General features: G+C 32.1%; 1 long non-coding RNA gene across 1 annotated transcript; it reads left to right on the top strand.

Annotated features, from left to right (window-relative positions):
* The first annotated feature begins 811 nt into the window (after window positions 1–811).
* LOC114307538 (uncharacterized) lies at window positions 812–4,275 on the top strand. The gene is made up of 2 exons (XR_003645150.2): window positions 812–955; window positions 2,886–4,275. It is a non-coding gene; the product is annotated as an uncharacterized LOC114307538 (long non-coding RNA).
* Window positions 4,276–20,736: the final 16,461 nt, after the last annotated feature.

Genomic DNA, 20,736 nt, shown 5'->3' with positions numbered 1-20,736 from the left:
TTGATCTCAAGCAAGCTTTGATTGAACCAATAACAAATTGAGCTTGAGTAGTTTGGTTTTTTTATTATTTATAATGCATATAAGTTTATCAAGCCGAGTAATAGTTTGTTCAAGCTAGACTTGAAAAACTAACGAGCTTTAAATTGTGTTTCAAGTTTGACTTGTTTACATAACAAGCCAATCTTGAACAACTTTTTAACGAGTTGAACATGAGTCGTGCTCAAGTAGCTTAGTTTGTTTTACAACCCTAGCTATAGTGTTCAGCTTTTGCATGGAGGTGTCCATAGATTTTGACTCAATTGGGTGTAGAAACAGGGTGTTGCCTAGTTGACGATACTCTTCTTATATGTAGCTCATGCTGCTATGGATGAATGTTCTGACAAGGCTATGGGCTTGTTGACCATAGTTTTTTCAGGGGAAAAAACAAATTTTTAGTGTTCCCTTGAAGAGAGAAACAAGACTCTAGTATTTTTTAAAAAAAAAATTTGTTTTAGCCTCTTAAGTTGTTCCTAAATGGGTTGTGCCTTAGTGTTGCGCAGTTTTGAGTTTTATGTTGTACTTGTATCATCTCTTTTCTTTACTAGGTGAGCTTTCTCTTTAGAGAAGTTTATCATGTGTTGGTTCATAAAATTTTCTCTGTATACTGAGTTGTTTTGAGGTTTACCTTTGGGTAAGTGTTTTGAGCTTTATTGCAATCTATATTTTTGGTAATAAAAATTAATTTTACTTAAGTTACCAAAAAAAGAACTTTTGTTGCGTCATTTTTTATGTTTTTTTGTATTAAAGCCAACATAACATGTGAACTTTTTCTAACAATCATGGTGTTGTATGGTAATCTCTTTGCTGGGGCAGTTCAGTAAAGGCTTATGCAGCAAATTCTTCAATAAGAATTGAATCCCATGAAAAGCCTTCAGCACTGAAATGATTACATCATCTGCTTGCTTTGCGTCTTCAGGTACCCAATCTTTCTTTTGATATGTTTCCGTTGGTTCTCTCCGCTAAGAATTAATTTTAGTATACATGTTTATTAAAAAATTGAGAACAGAATTCTGTATATATCTGATGCTATTAGTAATATAATTAATTATAAGTTCCTGCAAATTCGAATTTGGTAGCAATCATTAAATAAGACCTATTATTGTAAAACTCTGGATATTTTGAATCAGTGTTTCAATGAAATTAGGACAATAACATAAGAAGTTACAAAATATCTTCTATGATTCTTTGTGATAACTACAAAGTAATCAAGGGCCCAATATTGTTTGTTTTGGGTTGTCTTTCCCACCCACAGTGGTAAATTGATGGTGCTTGTTGCTTTTATCATTTTCTTTCTGATTGGTCTACTCAAGTTGTGTGAATGGAAACTGACAGACAGGACTCAAACGATTAAGAAAAATTTCCAAATTGAACTGCTTTATGTCAAATTGTGAAGATATTTGCTTCATTATTATATATTGTTACATGTGTTAATTATTAATTACTTTGAAGGTCTGAAACACTTGGTCTTAAGTGACATATGAGTAGTTCTTTTCAAACCTCAAGCACATGGGTGCTTTTGGCTTGACATGGGTGGGGTCTGCATTATTATCACTAGTTGAACTTATTTCTGTTTCCTTTATCTCTTTGATTATTTATTTCTATAGTTTGTTTAAGAAAAAAAAAAGAAGGTTAGTTTTACTGTTGAAGAGTCATTGGCCCAGCGAGTTCATGATAGAGTAATGGGCCCATACCTGGCCCGTATTGTATTATATTTGGCAGCTGGAGTAAATCATTTGTAATTTTCTAAGCCCTGAGCCTTTCTGAATGTTTGGGATGTTGATTTTTGTTGTAGAATTGAGGGTGAGATGTTTTTGTCTCAATATTGAGGGTTAAGTATTTTCCTTTTTAAATTTTGGTTTCAATCCTATTTTTAATATACTACTATTGAAACAAATTTACTAGTCCCATAAACTTGTTGAATTTATTATTTTTGTTAAATTTAATTTTTACGATGTGAATCTATCAGAATTTCAAGCCATTGGATGGTAATAAAAGTTACTATTCGGTCACTTCTTTACAAGACTTTGTTGTTGGCCTAATTTGTGATTGCTTGATGTTGGAATATGAATAACATAACATCAAGGACTACAAAATAGAGAGAAATACATGCATGTTACAAAGGATAAATCAAAATTATCAGCTTAAACTTATCCTAATACAATATATGCAGATGTATACTGAACTTTTTAATATCATCTGAATTTTTCCTAGTCCCAGATGTTAAATTGAAAGTTAAAGAATTCACTCTATTATCAATGGTGCTACATGCTCATATGTTTGTCATGGTCTCTGCTTTAAATCTGTTAATCGATTGTTGAAGTCTTGGTATCTCTATCGGGAAGGCGAGAAAATTATGATTGACCCTGATTCTACATCAGCCATTCATTTTTTCAGAGTCTTTTCTGGTTCCTAGTAGATTTAAATGGAATGGCACTTTTAGATAGGGGTAATTATTATTTTCCACTATCCAAAGAGTAGAGACCAATAAAGATTTAAGCTTTTATAAGGATGTGGAATGATTAGAAAGTGTGTTATGCTTTTAAGAAAGATAGTGTGAGCACAGAAGGTTCCCACATTCTAAGACCTAGAATGCATTTCCCATTGACTCAATGAGCAGAGTCCTCATGATGATATATATTTTTTCCTATCACACATTTTTATTTTTTAAATTTAAAAATTAGAATGTCTGTAGGATTCTTATTAGAAGATGTCTGTAGGATTCTCATTAGAAGATGTCTGTAGGATTCTGATTGTGTTCATTATTAAACTTAGTTCTTATAGCCATATTGAACATTCTGAATCGTTAATTGTTTGTGGTTTTTAGTAATGATTGTTTTGGATGCCAGGGAGCTGATGTGTCACCCCCAGGGGAAACACTGCCCGTTTCAAAAAACAGATGCCGAAGATAGGTTGCTGAGAGTTTTGAAGACAAATTGCCCGTGAACGAAGGTCACCGACTACCTACTTTTATGACATTCAACTGTACACACACTTGCATGCACTTGTACACGTGCACGTGCCTCTTAATCTGTTGAACAGATTTGCTTTTAAAATATATATTGGAAAGCATTTTCCAGCCTGAAAATAATGGATTTAACCTAAGGGAAATAATAATTTTGGCTTTAATTTTCTGTCATACAGAGTAGGTATGATATACCTGCCAAGAACAACCTGAAATTGAATTATTGAAACCTCAATAGTCGCAGTTCTTTTTTGTCTTACTTTTCCCAAAATGACCAGTTTTACTGCTGAAATGATGTCCAGGTGATGTTTTACTTTTCATGTGCTTCTTAGTGTTTCTATATTTGTCTCCATATGATCTCTGTCATTTTGAATGAATCAAGAACAAGTCTAGAAACACATAATTTGATCAGAGTATCGCACACGACCTTCTTACCTGAGGTAAGCCCACCTTTTTGTGGGTTTTATTTTGTGCAAGTAGAAAAACTGTAAATCTTAAAATCCTGAACTTTAGAAAGTTGGTGAGTGCTAATTCACTAAAATCAGGTGGTGGCTTCCACTATGTATGACCATGAAATTTCTTCACTTTTGATTGATTTCACTTCACTTAGATTGTTTTGTTTGCCCAAATGATTATTTTTTTATTTACAGAACTTAGACAAAGGTTACCGACATTTGGGTCGACACAATAATTCAAATTTATCCTATTCTAATTTCACATGATAAAGTATCTGATAGTATCCAATATGATGTACTGTAATGAAAGGTACATATATGTATATTAAGGTACCGGATAGCACCTAAAGATGAGCAAAAGCGTTAGATACAGGTTGGTTGTGGGTCTACAGAGCCCTGGCCCTGTGCTCCTGCACTTCTTACCCATCAATTTAAGATTGATATATTCATATATATATATATATATAAATGTTTGTCCAGGTTAGATGGTTTGTAGTGATCATGTGCAGATTGCAGGGAAGCAGAGACAATGGTTGTGCAGATATATTGCACTGAGAGAGCACTCATTCATGGTTTTGTCCATTTACATTTGGCTCTGCAGCCAAGAAGGGGATTAAATTATGTGAATATAGTCCCACCTCCATCAACAATGGGGGCTCACCTGCAATTATTTAATATATCCTCTGTTCCTCCCCATATCTTCGTACCAGGCTTTTGAATAACCTCTCAGTCTAATATCTGTCGTATGGAATCTTCAGATCGATTGTATGCCGTGTTATTTATTAATACAAATTTGGTATGAAAACCATGGTTTGTGTATGTATTCAATTGTTTCTTTGTGTGCTGTTTTCAGATAATAATGTGTGTTCCATAACTTTTATTTTCAGATTGTTTACAATGATTTTTATGCCAAAAAATGGAGTCACCAGGACTTTGGATTTGGCCCAGTAGTCTTGTAGTCACACCTAAGAGTGTGGTGAGGGGACGATCAGTGCTTACAATGATTTTTATGCCAAAAAATGGAGTCGCCAGGACTTTGGATTTGGCCACTAGTCTTGTAGTCACACCTAACCTAAGAGTGTGATGAGGGGAAGATCAGTGTTCAAATTAATGGAACAGCGATAACTCCTTTAGTTATAATCTAACTTTACCAACAAAAACTAACATTGTTAAAAAAAAAAAATAATAATAATAATAATAATAATAATAATAATGGAGTCACTAAGATGAATGGTCTCTGTGGTACTGCAGAGTCTGTTATGCTATGTTTGGTTGGGGTTTTTGGGGTGGGATTTGGAAAAGGAATGAGAAATGTAATCCTATTTATGTTTGGTTATAATAAAAAATATATGGGAAAAGAAAGGGGGTGGGAAATAAATAAAGAAATAGGAGACCTTTTAGGACATCAATTCTATTTTATAACCAACACAACCAAACATAGTTGGGATTTGGAATTCTATTAATTCCTTCTCCTTTTCCTTTCATTTCCATTTCCCTTTCCATTTCCCTTCCCAAATCCCCTAACCAAACACAGCGTTAAGCAAAAGCTAGAAGTCATTCCATGTTTCATGGGAATGGCCGGGTGGTGCCTCTCGAGAATTGGGATTGGTGAAAATATAATGTATTGGTGATTGGATGACAACGTGACTAGAGTTATAAGAAAAATTAACAAAACCGAACTAACTTTTGCACCTAACTGAACTTCTGATTTTAGTTGTGTTTTCATATTGTACAACCTGTTTTGATTTTGAAATATCTTATAATTCATCATTAACGTTAAATCGAAAAATGGACAAAATCAAATCATATTATGCAATTGGTTTTGGTGTCTCAATTTATAAAATTGAATGGTGAGGTTGGATGTTAAATTTTTTGTCTCAACCCTAGTCGAATTGTACCGCTTACACCATTACTTGTGAGGTGGCCACGTGGCACCGTGGGAGACATTAAATAATTTTTCGGAAAGATTACAGTTGTTTAAGAAATTTATGATACGCTAACTTAGAATTTGCACATCCAAGGACAACTAGTACCCTAAAAAAAACAAGAAAAAAACCTTGGGTTAATATTTCCTACGGGAAAATGATGTTATCATAAAATGAATTTCGTTAATTTTTTTCACGGGGTTGAAAAATGAGCCGAGTCGAGCAGAGTTGTAAGTTGTTCAACTTTAATTTAAAAAACTTAACAAGTTTTAAAATTTGTTCAAGTATAGTATGTTTATATAATAAGTCAATCTCAAATGAATTTTTAAAGAGCCGAATACGAGTCAAACGTGAGTAGTTTAATTTTTTATAATGCATACAAGTTTATTGAACCGAATAGTAGATTGTTCAAGTTTCATTTGAAAACATAATAAGCTTCAAAAGATATTTAAATTTGACTTGATTACATAACGAATCAATCTTGAATTTGAGTATCTTGGTTCGATTAACAACTCTATTAGTGAATCCACGCAACAAAATTTATATGTATATGTAGGGTCAATTTTATCAAGAAAACAATATTTTCTAAGCCAAGTTTCACAACTCAAATGACATTAATAAAGGTTTGACTTTAACATTTGTTGTGAAGGAAATTCTAATATATACTCAATCACAAGAGTAACTATGAATCGTAATTTAAAAAATGCCACAAATTTATCATATTATTATGTATAAATAATTTGTATAATTTTTTAATTTGTCGTACTTCATTATCAAATAATTTTTCAGAGAATATACCTCGGTCTTTCTCTATCATCTTTAAAAGAGCTGGGTTTCTTTTAATTCGTTTATTTACTAGACAGTTGCTCTTGGATTTCCTCGAGTTCCCACTCTATATCTAATTCAATAATTTAACAGTTCATATTGTAAGAGTTCATATTGTAAGATTTGTTGAGAATATCATTTATACAATAAATGAAGTTCATCAAATATTATTAGACACATGATCATATCACAATTCTTATTTAAAAATAGACAGTCTATTATTAAAATAATATTTATCATCCATTTTGTAAGATAAATATGAGTGATATATGGATATTAATGTCCAAGCAATTAAAATTTTTACATAAATAATTTTCTTAACAAATGTTACCAGATGAATAATGCAAATTACCGAAATAGGTTTAGGGTTTGACCACAAAGTTCCAACAATATTACCAAACTAAAGAGAAATGGTAGTTATGAAATATACACTCAAACTACCTATTAATTATACTGACAAATGCTAGTTATCAAGCTAGATATCAATTTACGATATATTTAAATTTTAAATTATAAATTTGAGTAAATATTTAAAAAGAAAAATAAAAAATGTAAGGACAATATGAAAAAAATATAGGGTAAATTTTTTCTCTATTTCTTTTTCCTTTATAAATGCTTACCTAAAGTTTTATCTTCTAGTGTTTGGTACAATAAAAAATGAAAGTCAACATAAAATATTTTTCATAATAACAGAAAACAAGCCTTTATAGACAAAAAATATTTTTACTTTTAAACGGCGAAAAACAGTTTCTGGACTAAAATCTTATTAATATCACTACACTATTCCCATCATTTACCTCCACCACCATTGGCACCACTACCATCATTATCATCGCCTCCGAAGCCCCACCACCATGCCTTTACCTCTACTCCACCTTCATTTCACCACCACTACCACCACAATACATAGAAAATATATTTTGACAAAAGTTTTCCGTAAGAAATATTTTTCATTTGAAAATATTTTCCACCTAAATAAACATAACATAAATTTATAATTCAAACACAACTTTATTAATACCAAATTATAAAAATTGTCAATGCCACAACATTTTAATAACAATTGAATGGGTGTTTGTAGGGTACACTACTACTCACTAATAATAGGCCATCAAATGTTTTCCGTAAAAAATGCTTTTCATTTGAAAATATTTTGCCAATAAGGTTGAAAATTGAAATGTAGGGTACACTACTACTCACTAATAATAGGCCATCAAATTACATGACATGTTTGGAATAGAGTCCTTGTCATGCAACACACCCACCCAAGTGGGCTCAGACCCTCATATAGTCAAAATAATAATAATAAAAATAAAGATAAATTACAAATACATCCTTAAAATTTGATTAAAATACAAATCGTCCCTGTAATTTTAAAAATTACATTATACTCCTTGAGATTTCTAATGTCACAATAAATCATCTCTTTTATTAATAAATCATTAAATTAATTAACAGTTTTTAATAATGTTAAAAATAGGTTTCAATTAATAATTTAGGTAATTTTATTATTGTATAAGAAATAAATTATGAATTTTATTTTTTTAGTTAATTCTGTCAAATAAATTTTTTTCATAAGGAAATATTTGTAATTTTTCAAACCACAGAGAGTAATCTGTACATTAAATAAATTCTCAAGAAATATATTTACAATTTACTCTAATAATAAATAAAAATTATACATACATATATATATATATATATATATATATTTATAGAGTTAATGTTATATATTCACACTTTAAATTCATAAATCTACCTAAATTGATATGATAAGAGCGTGGAGCTATTTCATTAAATATATAACAAATAAAAAATTGACAAATATAATAAGAATAATATTAGAGATTTTAAAAATTCTATCAAATGTCATATATTCATGGAACCCACACAATGTGGGTCTATATGGATCCCATATCTATGTGATATATTTAATAAAAATTTTCGTAAAATTTTTAAGATCTTTAATATTTTTAATATAATATTATATCATTGTTGTCGGTGCAATCATAGAAAAAAGATCTTAAACATTTTTAGATGCCCAATTGACAATGAACAAGAAGACACAGAAAGAAACACAGTGTCACGTGAAGCGCACGCTTGCAAGTAAACTCCACACCTCTAATTATTCATCGTCATCAGTCATTTTTAGCAAAGATTAAGGCGACAATTGACCCCAAAAAAAAAAAAAAAAAATTAAAAACTTAAAAAATCAATATAAGAACATTTTCATCAAATTTATTAAAATTCTTAAACAAATTATGACACACTCATTTCAAAGGGTATGTATCATATCCACTTTATAATTATAAAAAAATATATATAATTTTGTACTTTTTGAGTCTTAACTAAAAAAAAGAAATCATAACAAAATACAAAAAAATCATAACTAAATATCTCAAAATAATGTCATAATTAAAAAAATAACGTAACTAAAAGTACATATGATATGAAAGTGTATATAATAAAATTCTCTTAAAATTTTATTATGTTTTGACTTAAAAGTTAGTTTAGCTGTACACCTTTTTAAATTATGTTGTTTAACAAATTCTTTATTCTCTTTTAATATTATTTGAATATTATTTTATTAATTTTAATTTAAAATTATATTTTATAAACTCAACACAGTTAATTTTAAAATATGAAAAGTAATATATTTTTTAATATTTTGATTAGGTGAAACCTAGTTACATTTATTGAGCCAAAACTAGTAAAACTAAAATGACTAACTTGATAGCTAGTTTCATAGAGGTGAAATGATTTACTCACTATTTTAACTAAAAAAAGAAAATAACTAATTTGATAGAAATGTTCTAAAAAGTTCACTCATCTTTATATATTTTTACATATTTTTTTTTTAAAGATTAAAAAGTTACTAAACTAGCTTTTTTTTAAATTTATATTTTAAGATTTGTGACAAAAATTAAAATGTGTAATGGAGATTAAAAGTATGTGTCAAAAAATTTACTTGCAGAATGATTCCGACTTACGTTTTGATGTTTCTAAATTTGAATAAAATTTTTAAGTTTATATAGTATTACTATTTTGACCAATAAGTCTCCTAAAAAAAAAATTGAGCAATGCTTGGTAGCTCGAATATGAAATTGGCTTGAATGGCTCGAAATTCACCTTGTCGGTCGTCCGTGCAGATGTTCGGATGAACATTCGAGCGGGCGGTCGTCCGTCGAGAAGGTTGACAGCTGCGATCGACAAAAGTGACAACCATGATAGACAATCTTCCACCCGATCGTCCGGATAGACATCCGACTGATCATCTGGACAGACGATCGGTCAACACCCATTCAGATTATTTGAGTCGCCTTCAATTCGAACTGCCATGCTTTTCCCAAAAAAATTTCCAAACTCGTGGGCAGTTGGGTAAATTACACACATGAAATGAAACCATTGTCAAACTTGTCCTCTCTCATGAGTACTCATGTGACTTGTCATTTGTCAAATGGTGCATGCACAAAACAAAGAAAAAGAAAAGGAGAGAGAGAGAGAGAGAGAGAGAGAGAGAGAGAGAGAGAGGTGGGATTTGGATAACACCCTCCACAACCACAAACAAGCAAATCCCTTGCTGGGTCATGGAAGGGTCCACGTGGAATGCACCCATTTCTCTTTATTGAGTCAGTGGAGAGTCCACTATTTGAGTGAAATCTACCGGCAATTTTGGTCTCATATTGTGGAGATGTTATTTGGTACTCCTTGAACAATATCACTTGATGTATCAAGTGCATTATAATTGATTGAAAAAATAAAATTTATAATTTTATATTAAGTAATTAAAAAATAGTAAAAAGCATGATAATTAATAATTAGCTAAAAATATGACAACGTCATTAAGATAAGGAAAAAGAGTGATTGAGAATAAAGAATTCAACGCGTTAGAAGATAGAATTGATGCTTTAGAATGAGGAATTATTTAATAATCTCGAAATATTACATTGTCATATTCTAAGCCAATCACTATACTTAGGCCTCATTTGGGAATCCTCCTTTTTAGTTAAAAAGTCAAAAAATTATTAAATTAGTTAAAAAGCTAACAACCCACACTAAAAAGTCAAAGATTCTCTTTTCTCTCTACTTTTGTACATCTTTTCGTAAAAAGTCAAAAAGTCATTCCAAACATACTAGTTTTTTTTAGCTCATATTTTAGTCAAATAGTCAAAAGTTACTAAATTAGTCTGTTCCCAAACGAGGCCTTAGTAGTGTTTTGAGAATTGGTAAAAACTTGACTTTTTTTACTTTTTTGTGACTTTTTGAATTTTTTGTGCTAAAAAAGCTAGCTTTTATGTATTTTTTTGGAGTAAAAAAGTTAAAAAGTAAAAAAATTGACTTTTTACGATGTATCCAAAACACTCCTTAACCCCATGTTATTTCTGAATCCCCAACATAAATCGTAAGTTCCTATCCCTTTCTACCAATCAAAACCTTATGAAATATTAAGTGTTCATATTCTGAAAACATTGAAAAAGTAACTAAAAAAAATGAAAAAGTAACTTTCTCATTCAAAAGTATATTTTTTTATCAATTACCAGATACATTAAGGGTATGTTTGGTAACGTTTATGTTTTCAATTTATATTTACAAAAATTTTATAAACTGATTTTTGTTTATTTTTTGAAAAATATAAACTACAAACGCGTTTGGTAATTGACAAAATATTTAAAAAAAATTTAAAATATAAAAAAGAGTGAGAAATGGAAAGTGGCGGCAGAAGACGGTGGTGGAAAGTGGTGACGGTGGGTGGTGGGTAGCTGGTGGTGTTGGGTGGTGGTGGGTGAGTGGGTGGTAGCGAGTGGGTGGTGGTGGTGGTGGTGGCGGCGGCGGGTGGTGGTGGCAGGTGGGTGGCGGATGGCAGGTGAGGGTGGTGGTGGTGGTGGTGGTTGGTGGGTGGGTAGGTGACAGTGGCGGGTGGTAGCGAGTGGGTGATGGTGGTGGGTGGGTGGGTGGGTAACGATGGCGGGTGGTAAGTAGTAGCGAGTGGGTGGTGGGTGGTGGGTAGTGGTGGCGGGTGGGTGGCAGGTGGGTGGTGGTGGTGGGTGGCTAGTGGTGGATGGTGGTAGTAGGTGGGTGGTGAGTGGTGGTGGCAAGTAGGTGGCGGGCGGTGGATGGTAGTGGCAGGTGGTGGGTGGTGGCGGGTGGATGGCAGATGGGTGACGAAGGGTGGGTGGTGGTGGCAGGTGGGTGGTGAGTGGTGGTGGCAGGTGGTGGTGGTGGTGGGGGAATGGGTGCTGGGTGGTGGTGGCGGAAAACGATGGTGGAAAATGGTGGCAGGTGGTGACTAGTGTTGGGTGGTAAAAAAAAAAAAAACTGAAAACTCAAAATGGAAACACATTTTTTGTGTTTTCATTTTTTGGCTAAATTTATAAACTGAGACCACTGATTTATAAATTAAAAATTTTACCAAACAAGTTTTTATTTGAGTTTTTAAAATTTTTGTAAATATAAACAGAAAACTGAAAACGTAAGTGCTACCAAACGGCACCTAACTATTTTAAATTAAAAAAAGAAAAACTAAAAGACAATTGGCAAACTACACCTATTGTAAGATTCGCTTTGTTGCTATTGCAAATCTAAAGCAAAGAATGAAACAAATCCTGGATATTAAAGATTTATTGGCTCTACTTCATGTCTTGAAGCAGAGTTGTAGGCTCTAAGATATGGATTGAAAATAGCTTGGGAAAGAAATTTCGCAAATATTGGGGTCGAAATTGATTTACAAATGATATATACAAAAATTACTCATGAAAGATAAGATTTTACTATGCACCGCCATCTTAGTAGTCTCATCTTTTATTGCAGATCTCTCATGAGGAGGTTGGGAATTCAAGCAATTATGTTGTGTTTGGTTGATGGATTTGAGGAGGGATTTGGAAAAGGAAATGGAAAAGATAGGTGAAATATGAATAAAACATGCCTAAATTTCACATAGTTTCACACACTTTTTTCCTTTCCCTTTCTAAATCCCTCCCCAAATCTTCCAACCAAACACACCATTAATAACATCTGCCGTGAAGCTAACAATTATAACTAATATGAGATACACTATAATAATGAATTTACATTTTTTTTATCACGTTCCTTTATCTATTGTAAACCAATTGTATGATGATGCTAATGGGGTTTATACCCTACATTTGTGTACTCTCAAGCTCTTTTAATTTATTATCCCAGTTTAACCAAACACACAAAAAAAAAAAATTAAAAAAAAAAAAAGCAAAACCAATTTTAAATCTAACTAGAAAAATGTCAGAGTTTTAACTTCAATCTCCAAATTTATTTAGGGAGTGTTTGGTAATATTTAGAAAAGTTAAAAAGTCATCAAGTCATTTATTCTTATCTAAAAAATCAAATGTCATATCTACTTTTTTTTTACTTATAAAAGAATAAATTTTTTAGGAATTTTTCAAAAAAAAAGGTTAAAAAAATAAAAAAGTTATTAAAAAAGGCAATTTAAATGCTCATGTAACAAGTAAGTTTTATATTATTGAGGGGGGTGTTTGAGGACTAGCCAAAAAAAAAAAAAAAAGCAGGAGTCAAAAAATTATTAAATTATTTGTCATCAATTATAAAAGTCAAATATCATATTAACTATTTTACTTACAAATAATTAATTTGTTTAACAACTTTCCAAGCACATTTGAAAAGATTGTTAAAAATTAATTTTTTTTTATCTATTTATAATTTTTGAAAAAATATATAAAAAAGTAAAAAAATAATATGATTTAAAATATGTTAAAAGCTGAAAAATAGCTCAAAATAACCCTAAAAAAGCTATATATATATAAACTCCAAACACCCACTGAGTTTATAAGAAATTAAAAATTAACACAATATATCATGTTATTTTGAGTTAAATTATAACTTTTCTTTAGAAATCTCAAACATTTTCATCTAGGCGCCTCGAATGGTTGAGGCTTAAATGCCTCGAATTCCTCTTCTTCTTCTTTTTTATTTATTTTTTATTTTTTTGTGTGTTTTTTATTTTTTTTTTGTTTCTATTTGTTGGGTTGTGTTGGTTTGGTAGTTTTTTTTTTTGAGGGGGAAGGGTAGTTATGTGTAAAGATGTGCCAAAAAATTAGATCTCTCGCACCTACTCAGCCTGTGTGGTTTGATAAGGTGAATGTGTTGTGTTGGTCTGGTTGGATGATAAAATTAACTGATTAGTTAAATTGCTGGTTAAAATTTGTTAATTCCATATAATTTTGTGCGAGTCTTGCTATATTTTTATTTCAATTAGCAGGGACTCGTACAAAATTATATGGAATTAACAAATTTTAACCAGCAGCCTAACTGATCAGTCAATTTTATCACCCAATCAGTCACTACAACATATAAGAGTTTTAGAAACCAAATGTTTTGGTCTCTAAAAGTAGGGCTCGGTATAGTGTTATCCGAATCGCTTAACCCGAACCGATCCACATACAAATGGGTTGTTTCACAAACACAAGGCAGGCAGATGCGATTTGGAATATGACATGATTGTAAGTTCCGGACGGATTGCGGGTTTAACTAGCACCCCGCAAGAACCTGTAGTGACTCGGATTTTTTCGTAAGTCATAATTTATTTATTATACCTTTATTTTATTTTGGGACTTCATTAATTGTGTAATTACATGAAAATTTAATATGGTATTTAATTAATTTAATGTGATATTTAATTATATATAATTAATTTGAATATTTATATATATTTTATATATATATATATAAAGTGTTTTATATATATGTATATATATGTGTTGATCATATATAGTATATTTATATATATTGTATTTGTATTATATAATATATGAATTAGGTTAGGATAGGATTAGGTAATCAATCAAAACAAAGAAAGAAAGAGAGGGTTTGTGGGGGTGCGGCAGCAAAGAGAGAGCCACTTAGGGGTGAAATCGGTTCGGTTCGGTCGGTTTTTTTACTAGTTTTGCACCGAACCGATCATTTCAGTTTTTCATATTTGTGAACCGAACTGTCCAGAAAAATAACATAAACCGGCGTGGTTCAGTTTATTACGCTGCGGTGCGGTTTTTTCAGTTTTTCGATTTTTTGGCCTTTTTTTTTTCCCTAGTTGGGCCTCACATTTTGGGCCTATATTTCTATCCATTTTGCATAAAATTTGGGCTCAGGCCATGTAATTCCTACATAGGTTTGGGGCCTCACATTTTGGGCCTATTAATATTATATAAGTCGGTTCGGTTCGGTGCAGTTCGGTTCAAAAAACCAAAAATCGTAAACCGAACCGAATGTACAGAAAAACATAAACCGAACCGAACCGAACCGAACGATTGAAAACTGAAAACACCGACCGAAAACCGTTCAGTTCGGTTGGTTCGGTCGGTCCTTCCGGTTATTCTTGCATCCCTAGAGCCACTGAAAGAGAGAGCAAAAGAGAGAGAGAGTAATCAAAGAAAAAAAAGAAAGTGCTCTTGGCTGGGTGCGTGTAAGAGAGAGACGGCGGAAGATGGAGAAAAAGGGAGAAAAATGATTATGGTTTATTTTGGTAGTTCTATTAATTCTCTAAGTGATTATTTGATCTTTAAAAAAATATTGTAAGTACAAAACTCACTTCTCTTGATTTATATTTAATTCGTTGTTTTTATTTATTTATTTTTATTTATTTGATGTTAAATTGATTTCATATTTGCATGTAGATGATTGATCGATTTTAATTATTTTGATTAGTTGTATATGTAAGATTTAGGATTTTTAGATGATTAATTAATTTTAATTATATTGTTTAGTTGTCTATGTAAGGTTTAGGATATTTAGTTGATTGATTGATTGATTTTAATTATTTTAATTAATTGTATATGCCAGGTTTAGGGTTTTTATATGGATTTATTTTATGGTTATAATCACACTCATAGTTATTTGAAATTAAAATTAGGGTTTTTTTTTAAGGTCCCTCATATTAAGATTTTACAGCATAAAGGACATCTAATATTTTCATAATGTCTAAGGTCCCTCAAGTTGGTCCAGAGAAAATTGGTCTAAAAAAAATTAGTCTAGAGAAAATTCACGTCACAGAGAAAATTGCTCCAGAGAAATTTTTCTCCACAGAAATTCTCATCTAGAGAAATTTCTCTCTAGAATTTCTCTCTATAGAACAAATTTCTCTGAGTTTGTTTTATTGAAATTTCACTGAGTTGTGTCAGTAAATTTCACTAAGTGTACCAAACAAACAAAACAAACAAACAAATAGTATAAATACATACATATGACTTCACCAATTTTACTCAATTAAAAGCAGAGAAAATTAAACAAACTGAGTTTAAATTAGAGAAATCCAGAGAATTTCTCTGGACCAGGAAAGAATTAGACCAATTTTTCCTAAATAATAAATATAAATTTAAAATCCAGTTATATGGAGTATTTTTTATATGAATATATTTTTGAACCAGCCTTTATAAAAACCAACAGTGGGGATGATTCCACCAAGTGGAGAGTCTCAATCCTTTCTAAAACGAGCAGTGGACTTGGGCGTAATCCAAACGATACTTCATTCACTCACTCCCAGTACTGCTCAAGCCTATTCAAAACTTCTCCAAAACCCCTAATTTCATATATATATTTATATATTATTCCTTGTAGCTGAAACTGTCTGCCACAGTTGAGAATTTGAAGAGCAGCCATGTCTCTCCATCTGTTGATCTTGTCAACATTCAACCTTCGTCGTCTGCTCAGAGCATCGAACAATTCCAATGCAAATTCCTTTGAATCATCTCACCCAGAGAATTTTTCTGGACTCCACAACCCAGAGAAAATTCCCAGACAAATATTTTCAGAGAAATTCTCTCAACCCAAAGAATTTCTCTAGACTCTACAACCCAGAGAAATTCCCAGACAAACTTTTCCAAAAAAATTGTTAATTTCAGTAATGCTTTCAGTAAAATTTCAATAAAAAAATCATGTTTCAGTAATACTCCACCAAGCAATACAAAATCAAAAGCAAGAGGAAAAAATGAAATAGAAAGAAGACCCAATTTTTGCTTTTTCCTCCATTTTCTGAGAAACCAAACACCCTCAAAATAGCAAAAAAACAATCGTTCGTAGATCAAAGAAACCCTAGACATACCTTGGTGTCAATAGCTTTATAGACAACTCCATAGGGTCCTTTGTCGAGGACTTCGCACTTGAGGTACTGATCGGCGACCTTCTTTGACTGTAAGTGATCCACTTCAGACATTGTTAATTTTGTTGTTGTTATTGTTCTTTGCCGACTCAGGTATGAAAATTTAATGGTATGGTAGACTCATTGTGGACTTAGAAAAAGTCATGGAATGTTGGATTGAATGGATTTTCTCTGTGATATATTGGTGTAGAAGTTGAGAGACCTTAGACATCATAATATAATATTGTGGATCTCTTCCATTACTAAAATTGGGAGAGGGACCTTAGACCAGTTTTCCCTTAAAATTAATTAGGAACCCATAGATAAATTCATTATACTCCACCATGACTCAAAGGATTGTTGTTTTATTTGAGTGTTGATAAAAAAAAGTGTATAAAAAAAAGTGAGGATTATGAGATTTATTTGAATGCCTTAGGCTTGGCATTGTTATGTTTGTCCTCATGAGTGAGATGTTTTATATATGTATATTGTTGCCTCGTTCTTATGAGTAGACGAGTACTTTGATTTACGCGCGTATGTATATGCTAACCATCCGGGGAGTGTAGGTAAAACTCGGGACGATATCCCCATGCAAGTTTTGGTTTCGAAGCAGTGTTAGGTATACGGGAGGCACATGAAATATATGTGTAGGCCGGAAGTGAAGGGCCGAAGTGGTGAAGTTAAGGTACAAAGAATTTAATTATGAGTTTATTGTTATAGTGTGAATTATATTGATTTATACATCTTGAAAAATAGTAAACGATCTCGATAAATTATGAAATTTGAGCAGAGACATGTATACGTGATTCTAGACAATTTTTTTATTTTAACTTTTTATTAAAAAGATTGATTAGAACTAATAATCGGATGATCTTGGTTATTGTAGTTTTGATTCATTTTAGCAATGTAGATTTTAGAGGTTGTTTTGACCCACGGAATGAGCTTATTTTTATTGGTTTCACGTAAACTGAAGTAAAACATTATTCTGAACATTTTTAGTGTTTTGAACTTTTCCGAAAAAAATCATCTTAGGGTAGTTTCTTTTCGTTTTCAGCTTCAGATTTTTTGGTTAAATTCTGTCTAGGTTCTTCTATCAAGTTTTTCTCTCAACCTGTTCAATTTCTATTAAATTCGTTCACGTTGTCTTTTAAAAATTTGATTATGTACAATTTTTGTTCTTTAAGTTTTGGTCAATTCGAATTATTTAAGTATAAAACGGTTCATTTTTATACTTCTTCAGCAAGTTACTTGTGATTAAATTATACTAACTTTATTTTTTGCAGGATGGTGGGTCTTAGTAATTTTTTTATGCAAGGCTGACCCACAATATTTTTATTTCTATTTTGTTTATTTTATACTCAATTTATATTTCGTTGTGTACAGGTAAGAAACTAAATGCCACCGTATCTCGGGAAACTACCCATTCATCTCGATGCGGTTGGAACTACTTGTCTTGTCCCGTAACAAGAATTAAATATATTTTTGTTTGTGTCTGGTGGGCACGTGGGTGTTAAATCTTGTACTCATACCAGTATACCTGTACACTAACTCGTTTTGTCTCTTGGAACTCAGGTGCGTTCTGTTTAAGCGCAACCGAGCTTCCTTTGCAAGATTAGTTGGGGCTGCGGTGGTGACGTGAAATAACTATAGTTGTTGGACATGTCTCTTGGATTTATTTTGTTTTCTTGAGCTTAGGGTTGATATTAGTTTATGTATTTATTATTTTTTTATGACTTTAGTATTGGGATAATTTGGCATGGTTTGTAACCGTACATTATTTAAGTTATTTTGACTATGTATTGTTGCTTTAATGTTTGAGGTATTAGTTAGTTATGAAATTATGGTGGACGGTTTGGTTGTCGTTTAGTTTTTTTGTTTCACTCCTAGGATTTGGATGATGGAATATTAATTGGGGTTTAGTCCTGATTTAATATTTAATTGTCCAAATTTTGGGGCGTGACAGAACCCGCTCGCACTTAGATTTTTAAATTTTTTTTTTTTAACCTAGACCGTTGTTATTTTATTATTGCATTTTGGATGAATGTAAAAATTCATGAAGAATTACTTTTAGATAAGCTTAGGGTTTTTAATAATTTTACTTTAATTGTATTGTTGGGTAGTAGATAGTGAATGAAATTGATGATCAAGTTTAGGATTTTGAAAGATGTGATTGTGTTAGTTTATGATTTGATTTAAAAGTTTAGGATTTTGAATAATTTGTTTGTATTAGGAATTGATTTTGTTGTGTTTTTAATTTTATAAGTTTTAATTCATTAATTATTAATGTTGAAGCATTTTAGAAAATGAGGGGAAAATGGCCCGAAATAAATATTTACAAAATGCGAAGAAAAAAAAAAGAGGCTCCAAAATAAATATTTAAAGAAAAAAGTCCAATCCACAAACCGTCTGCAACTGCCCGCACATCCGTGAACCTTATTCGCACAAATCGCAACCCACATTGCGGACGGTTGCGGGATAAATTTTTTTCCAAACCATATACATACGGGATGGTCCAAACCGATCTGCAAACCGTCTAAAACCGAACCGCGACCACTTTTATTTAAAAGTGAAAATTTTGTAGTAAAAGACATTTAGGAACCAATTTCAATTGTCATGAGGATAGTCGCTAAAAGATTGTCTCGAAATGTCAAAAACAAGGCATTTAGCGACCAAATTTTGAAAATGTCACTAATAAATAGACTTTTAGGAACAAAATAATTTGCTCTCAAAATGATTTGTTTTTTTAGACAAAAAATTTGGTCCCAAAAAGATAATAATTCATCACTAATGTCCAATTTTTGTTACTAAAAATATAATAACGACACTTTTCGCAACAAAATTATTTGGTCCCTAAAAAATAATTTTGTCCCTAAATTTTTGTCTCTAAAATCTTAATTTTTTTGTTTCTAAAATCTTAATTTTTTGTAGTGAATCCAACCTAGGCTGAGTTGATACGGGATGATGTCCACCTTTCCAAAAAAAAAAAAAACACAATCAAATCAACACAACCCAACAAATATTTTTTTTTTAAAAAAAAACCACAACCTAACAAATAAATAAATAAATAAATAAGAGAGAGAAATTGTCGAGACATTCGGGCCTCGACAATTCGAGACCCCTAGCACTGCCGATATTTACATATATAAGAAGCTCTTTTTGCGGGTGCCTCTATTTACACACCACAAATCCTTTCAATACACACCACTTGCTCAATTCACACCATAGACAAATTAAAATTTTTAATTTTATCTCAATACACACCACTATTTTTTAAATAATACCAAATTACCCTCTTCTTCTCCAATTAACCCTAACCCTAACCCAAATCCAAACCCTTACCTATCGCCAACCATCAGTTGTTGACCTCCACCCATCCCCCTCTGTTACCCCTATCTGGCCCATCTTCTATCTTCATCTTTTTTTTCATTGTCTAGATCTGGAAACCCTAGGGCTCTCTTTCTCTCTCTCTCTCTCCCTGCGGTGGAGGAACCAAGATGAAAGAGGGTTGAGTTGCGATGGAGAGGTAAGGGAGATAGATTGTGATAGTAGAGGTAGGTGATAGAGTTGTTCATAATGAAAAAATGGGGAGCGGGGTTGTTTACAATAGCGAGATAAGGACGTACAACGGCGGAAGGGTGGACGATGGAGCTGGGGAAGGCGCAACAGGCCTAGGGAGAGAGGTTGGTGGTAGTTGTAGTGGCGAGGGTTGATGGCGATGGCGATCGGAGGCAAGGGGCTGCGGTGGCGACGGTGGTGGCAGCAGCTTGCAGTGGTTGTCAATAAGTTAGGTTAGGGTTTGTAGATGAAGGAGATGGAATAGAGATGAGGGCCAATTTGGATATTTAATTGAAGGATAAAATTGTAATAAAAAAATTATGAATAATGGTGTAAACTAAGAGTAATTGAGGTGTGTAAATAGAGTCACCCTCTTTTTGCCCATGGCTTATCATTTTTTTCCAATTTTGCCCTTAGCTTGTTTTGAAATTACTATTTTACCCTTTAGTTGATTGGTGAAATAATTTGAGTTGTGGTATTTTGTAAATTATGTTAGACATTTTGGTTGCTTTGTTTGGGAATATTTGTTTTGGGTTGCCTATTTTTGGGAAGGAAAAATGCCTCAGACCCCCAATGGGGGTCATGAATGGAGGTTTCCCATTGGTAAAAAAAAAAAACTGTTTTTTTTTTTTTTTTGTGATTTGGACGAATGGGGGGCTGCCACCTCACTGGGGGTCTGTAGCAAAGTTGTTTTGGGAAGCTTCTATTTCCACACCCCCTATTTCTCTCTATGCACATCCTTTTTAGTTCACACACCTAAAAAAAAAAAATTTACTCATTACACACACTTTAATTCTAATTATACCCAGATATCTAAAGCATACACACACAACTTTCCAACACTCTCAATCCGCA

This window comes from Camellia sinensis, chromosome 2 (genome assembly GCF_055761805.1).
Source record: "Camellia sinensis isolate YWXY chromosome 2, ASM5576180v1, whole genome shotgun sequence".
NCBI lineage: Eukaryota > Viridiplantae > Streptophyta > Magnoliopsida > Ericales > Theaceae > Camellia > Camellia sinensis.
Note: the sequence above shows the minus strand (reverse complement) of the source record. Positions and strands in the feature narration are given on the sequence as shown.